This window comes from Thalia democratica, chromosome 3 (assembly GCF_965202585.1).
Source record: "Thalia democratica chromosome 3, ktThaDemo2.hap1.1, whole genome shotgun sequence".
NCBI classification, from domain to species: Eukaryota; Metazoa; Chordata; class Thaliacea; order Salpida; family Salpidae; genus Thalia; species Thalia democratica.
In genome coordinates this window covers 5,498,566-5,505,207 of record NC_139167.1, presented here as the reverse complement: position 1 = coordinate 5,505,207, position 6,642 = coordinate 5,498,566, and the positions used below count along the sequence as shown (strand labels likewise).

General features: G+C 24.2%; 1 long non-coding RNA gene across 1 annotated transcript; it reads right to left on the bottom strand.

Annotated features, from left to right (window-relative positions):
• Positions 1-5,314: 5,314 nt before the first annotated feature.
• On the bottom strand, positions 5,315-6,336 carry LOC145832742 (uncharacterized). Its single transcript, XR_014369732.1, has 3 exons — positions 6,253-6,336; positions 5,846-5,959; positions 5,315-5,449 (listed from the first exon to the last, which is right to left on the bottom strand). It is a non-coding gene; the product is annotated as an uncharacterized LOC145832742 (long non-coding RNA).
• Positions 6,337-6,642: the final 306 nt, after the last annotated feature.

Here is a 6,642-nt window from a genome sequence, read left to right as displayed (position 1 = left end):
CTACTAAGACTATGTCTAGAAATCCATTTAATAGCTGGTAAACAATATGGTTGTGTTTCTGGGAAAAAGTATCCTTTACATATAAAATACTATAAAAGTTTTAGCTCTACTATGTTTATCTTTAAAATGTTTCATTTCCAAAGTAAAAGTTTAAATTCTCTTTTTGTTGTTATATATTGATTTTATTCTGGTAAAAATTTGAGATTTCTACGTTTTTTTCATATTAAATGGTTTTAAATTTCTTATATATGTTAAATGTTTCAGAAAATTAAAGTAAAAACAAGTAAAAAAACTAAAGTTAATAACCTTGCATATTCTTGTTTAAAGTAATGAATAAACATATTAATTTTTTCTCACATTTAAAAATTTTAATTTAAAATAGCTTTTAAAGGATTATTAACTTATGATATTTTTTGTACTTATTTTATGCTACGTTTGTAATAGTAATTGATTTACTCTAAAAATAAAGTTTTTTAGAGTAAATATACAAGCTGTTTTGTATCTAAAAAATGTATTACTTGTTTTATTTTACGATTTTACTGTATAGAATCAAATTTTAACTAGTAAAATTTTAGTTAATCTTGTAATTCTTTCATTAGTGTAAAATTAAAAACAAATTATTTTAAAATGATCACGTTTTAAGTCAATTACGTAGTTATGCTTCTATAAGTGTCTATAAAATAATGTTTATTTATTAAGACAAAAATATTTTATATTTACTACTGCTGAAATTTGTAGTTTAGATATTTTAAACTGAGAAATTACATTCTAGATCATTTATTGTAACACAAACTCGTGTTAGTTTAACAACTTTGAAATATTTCATAGTAGTTTAAAGTATATACATGACAAAAAGTTTAATTGATTTTGATTGTTAACTTATTTTATGCTAAATACTCTAAGGCAAAATTGCTTAAAACATTATTTTGAAAGCTTAAGTTATAGGTTTTGTGAGTTAAGAAACTATCTTTTTGTTTTTATTTTTGACTTTTATTTTAAGCAGCATGTTAACAAAATACACCTTTTGTTGTAGTTTTATGACCTTTTAGAACATTGAAACCAGTTTGTACAGTTGTTATGTTTGATGTATAACAAAGTACTTTTAGTAATAACTTGTTTCAATAAGATTTTGTTTATTTAGAATCAGCTAAAAAATGTATTACCAGCTCGTTCAAAATTAATCTATAGAATAGGTATTCTTATAAATTAATTGTTTTTTAACAATAAAATTATTTTAAGTCATTTATACTTAAGTAAAGTCAAAGTATATTTAGAACAAATTAGCTATGTAAAAGTACTTCTGAGTTAAGTATAATCAATCATTGCAATCAAGCAAAATAGAATTTTAGAAAGTGTGTTTGTACAGATATTTAAAATAAAATAACTCATTTGGAAACTAAGTAATTTAGCTAAATTTCAGCTTTGCAATCATTTTGACAAATGGCCATCGAACTTTATGTTTTCAGTAGCCATACACTACAACTTCAATTCAAAATAACTCACTAAAAAGAGGGCAGAAGTAGTTATAAATTGTTAATTAAGTCAACAGGTTAATGAAAAAAGTTTAAACGAGACCATAGAGTTTAAATGATAATACATTTTCATCTCAGTATAGTTCCAGCTTAAATTGAGTACTATAGTTGAGACATTCGTTTTACTATACTGAATCAAACTTAAATTGTTTAAAATATCACTGATTGATTTACAGTACGTTTTTTTTATTGTTTGAATATAATTGATTTCTCCAATTTAAGAACAGTTTTTGTGTATTTTGCTAGAAGAAAACACACAATTTTATATGTTAACGACTTTGCACATAAAAAAATGTACTACTCAGTCAATCATTAAAAATAATGTGATCCTTAGTTGCTTTAAACAATGAAAAATAAAATAACTAAAATGGTTTAACTTAAATTTACAAACTATATTTAAACGCGCAACAAAAAATAATGAAAACTGTTAAAAAAGCTAAGGCTATTGAATAAAAAAAATAAAGAAATTTCTTAACAAGTTATATTAAAGGTAAAAAATGTTGTTAATAATCACTGATGAAACATTTATTATACTGAATTAAGTTGTGAAGACTAATTTTTATTTTGAAAAAGCTTAAACTTAATTTTACAAAAATATGCTTAAACTGTAGCAAAATCTGATCAAAATTAGTAAAATGTTTAAGCCTATTTTAAAGTGTACTATAAATGAAATTTGTTATTAGATTACTGAATAAAATTATTAAATAAGATCTAAAATTTTTATACTTACACTCTAACAACCAATTTTTAAGTACTAAATTTAACTGTGGAATCTCACTACACACTTTAAAGTATAAATACCATTTTAGCTGTACTAAAAATAAGTTAGGACACAAATGCTAATAAAAATCACTAGTAAAATGAGTAAATCTAATTTGGATGAAGCTACAAAATAGTTTGCTAACAGGACATCATATGAATAAGATCAGAAGATTTTTTTTGAATGCTAAAAACTTTTTAATTTAATTGAGTGTTATGACTGAGTTTTTTTTTTGTTTCAATTTGAATTGTAAAAACGTAATACTGACAATAGAAGTACTAATAAAAGTACAAAAGGCTTAGATTTACTTTATATAAAGTTATAAACGAAAACTTTGGTAAATTATCTAAAACTATCAGAAAATATTATAAAAGTGTTTAGAGTTCTTGAACAATTATACATATACTAACTGAGTTTACTTACTAGCTATAGTCAGGAAAGCTTGTAAAATAATACTAATGAACTAGTTAATAATAGATTACTAAACATATATAGTAAAAACATAAAATAGAATTTACGATTCTGTTTACTACTTTCAACAGCTACGTTTTTTTTAATAAATGTAAATTTGTCTTAAAACTAATTTACATTTGACTACAACGTTTAAAATGACCTTGAGAAAAGGTTTCACATCAGCTATATATGAACTATCTTTAATTAATTTTTTGTAGAGATAAGGTATAAATTTAGTTATACTAGTTAATAAAAGTTTTTATTTAACTATATTAGTTTAAAAATATTTAAACTCTATCAATTTTATGGATATAATTTTATACAAACTTACATAAAAGCAATGTTTTTTTTTAATAACAAAACCAAAGAGTTTATCATAAATAGTCAATTTATAGGGTCAATTTGGTTTATACTTTATTGACCGCAATAAATAAATTAACCCTTAAAAACTTGATCAAAAGACATTATATAGTTACACTGTATAAAAAGAAATACCTTACTCAACAGTTTACTACACTGATGAGCTAGAAATTTATGCCTACTTCTATAACAGCTAAGTAAGTAAAAGTTTTTTTGAGAACACTTTGTTGATGTGTTATAAAACTTATCAATGTTTCAAAATTAGTTCTTCAAGCTAAACGCTAAAAGTCATAATTATAAACATAATGGTTCTTAGCTGAAAAAATTTTTATAGTTTCATTGAGTCAAGTTTTATTTGCGCTGCACAAGCACAACAAGTTATATCTAGTGTGACTAGTGTAAACTATTTAAGTATAAAATACACGGATTTTGCTATCAATAAGTATCTTGTTATGTATAAAACAAAAGTGGTTTTTAGTAACTTAGCTTTTAATGTTTCAACGTGTTCTGTCTATCTAAAATTATTGTCTATTATAACACCCAAATATCTATAACTTTTTACTCTTTATATACTTTCTTTTAACTTAAAAGTTTTAAGAAAGTAAAAAATTTCAATATAAAAAACATTTTATTGATAGTAAGCAATAAAAAACGTCGTAAACACTTTTCTGAGTAAAAATAAATTGCAGCTATGTTTTAAATAAAGTAGCCACTGGCTGATTGTAAACTATATTAATCTAATTTATGTTGTTGAAATTAGCTGTTGCTCTTATATTTACGTACGTAAACCGCTGCATTTTAATTTAACCGTTAAGTGTCGCCGTTGAGATTATAATGAAAGTTTTCTATGGTAGGTTCAATATTATTAAGTTGCTTTCTTTGCTATCAAACTTATATGCTACATCAACATGCTTTAACATATGTTTTTAGGCTTTTTAATCAAAAGTTATATTCTAAACTATAATTATAAAAGCATTTGAGTAGATGCTATATTAATGTTTATAAAGTTTATAAATAGTATACTTTATTCGTATAGTTTTATATTCTTAATCGTTTTATTATGTGAATAAATAAAAGTTTGTAAAACTTATAGTTAAAAAAAAAAGCGGTCAAACGTTGTACAACAAAATTTGTATAGGCATAACGTTTTTATTATTAAAAAGATGTTTAAAAAATTCTTCCGTAGTAATAAACTTAAAAATCAATTAACAGATCTAGTTAGACTTAATTACTACAAACAATACAAACAAGTTAAGACTTTTTAGTATATAACAACACTTAAAACTATAAATGAAAACAATTTTTCAGATTTTTTTTATTCATTAAAACATTTTAAACGCTTAAAAAAGTTTTAAGTTTCTGTAGTGAAACTTAAAACAAACAAAAAAAAAAAATTGTTTATTAGAATTAGAATTTTTTTACAAATAACTTTACAAAAAAATCAATGTTTACTACATAATAATATTAAATTATTTTGAAACACTATATTTTAGAATTTTTTTTACAAGTAAATATATTTTCAATGTACGATTTATATTTATATATTAAAGAAAAAAAGCTAGCTAATAAAAAACATACAATGATGCCTATTTCGAGTGGACCCAAGTGGTACACACCATCAAATTCGTCTGAAAAATGAAGTATGTTTTATTATAACTACTGACTGGATTTTTTTAATAACGTTTATATGACTCAGACAAGTTTAAGTGTTTCAAGAAAACTAATATTTTTTATCATTTTCAAAGCTTTTTAGAAATTTCATATAAGGTTAGAATTGTTTGAAAAATTTTTAACCTGATATTGACAGCATTTTAACATTCTAAAACTAAACATACGCTTTTTAAAAGAATCATAACATAAAAAATGTAAACAACTTTCGCTGTTAGGCTTTGTTCAAGGAAACTTTTTATGTTAACAAAGTCTATTAAAATTATTGTCCGCTATTACACCCCAATACTTATAACTGTATTCTCTTTACATATTTTCTTTTTACTTAAAAGTTTTTAGAAAGTAAAAATACTTTTTGATAAAAACAACTTGTTTAAAGTGAGCAGTAAAAAATGTGGAAAACAATCTTCTAAGTAAAAATAAATTTGCGGTTATATTATAAATTAAGTATTTAATGACTTTAAAATTTTATAAGATTCATGTTTATTCGAGTTTATCTCAACAAATACTTCCCACAAACCTCCTTTCTCCACTGTTTCGTTTTTGGGCGCCGCCGAAGCTGCCTTGGTGCTTTCTTCTGTCGTCCAGCAACTAGCCCAGTGCAACACTTTGACACCAAAGTATTGCACTGTAACGTTTGCGCAGCGGGTTTGACATTCATATCCGCATTGTATATCTGAAATATTTTTTTCACTGTTTACACGATTGTAATGGAAGGAGAAGATTTTTATTTGTTAAAGTTTTTGGAATAGATTTACTAAAATTTAGTTAACTAAAGATTCTAAATTTTTATTTAGTTAACACAACTTTTAAAAGTTTTATTCTGCAATTAGTTAGTTTAAATTTTGTAATTAGTTAATTTACTTTTAAACTTGTAAAAGTTATTACTTTTAGATTATAACAAGATTTGCTTATAAACTTTGAAAAACAATCTATAGAGTCAATTCAAAAAGTTATTCAAGGTTATAATTCTTAAAAGCTAAACAAAAAGCATTTAGTTTACGTTCAAAAGTTTGTTATCTACAGACAAATAAAATTTGGTTAAAAATTTTCACAACTTCTTATAACTTACCGGGGACACTTTCGTGGGCGGTGCAATTGGCAGCGACTATCTGCTCAGATCCGTTCAGGGCAAAAGAAACGCAGCATCGTTTCGGACCTTCATTCTTCAATTGGTTGCATCGCCCTGCAATTTTGCAACTTATTTAACTGAACTCCGTTCATTACTCTAGTACTTATGTTAAAGTTAGCTGAAGTATTTTCTTGACAGGGTTTACTTTTTCAAGACTAACTTCTTAAATAATAATCGTTTTGTGCACAATTCCTAGTGCCTAAACGTTTTGAAAATTTGTGAATAATGCGTTGTCTGTATAGAAAGTAAATCTAAACATCGCTCTTTGAAAACAAATTGATTGCAAAAACTTATCATGTTAAAATGCGCGTAACTATTGAAAAGTAAAAATTTATTGAAAAACTAACGGCTTCTAATTTGGCTCACTCCGACACAGGACAGGTTGTGTGAGTGAAACTTGACCCTATCTTTTATACCACATGATTGAAATACTGTAAATAAAAAAGAATTAATTTTGTTTGCTTTTAGTCCTTTCGTTTTATTTTTTGTTTAATACTTAGCTTGTGTTATTTATATTGTTGATTTTATTAAAGATAAATTTTGAATTGAACTTTTTGAATATAACGTATTAAATTCAAGAAACAATGAGACGATATTTTTAGATTTAAAAGTAATTGAAACAAAACAGTTTTGTACAAGCAAATATATATTCAAAAATATTTCATGTTACAAAAATAAAACTTATAAAATATGAAAATTTTATTTAGTTAATAAGAACTATAGCTGATTGAACTAAG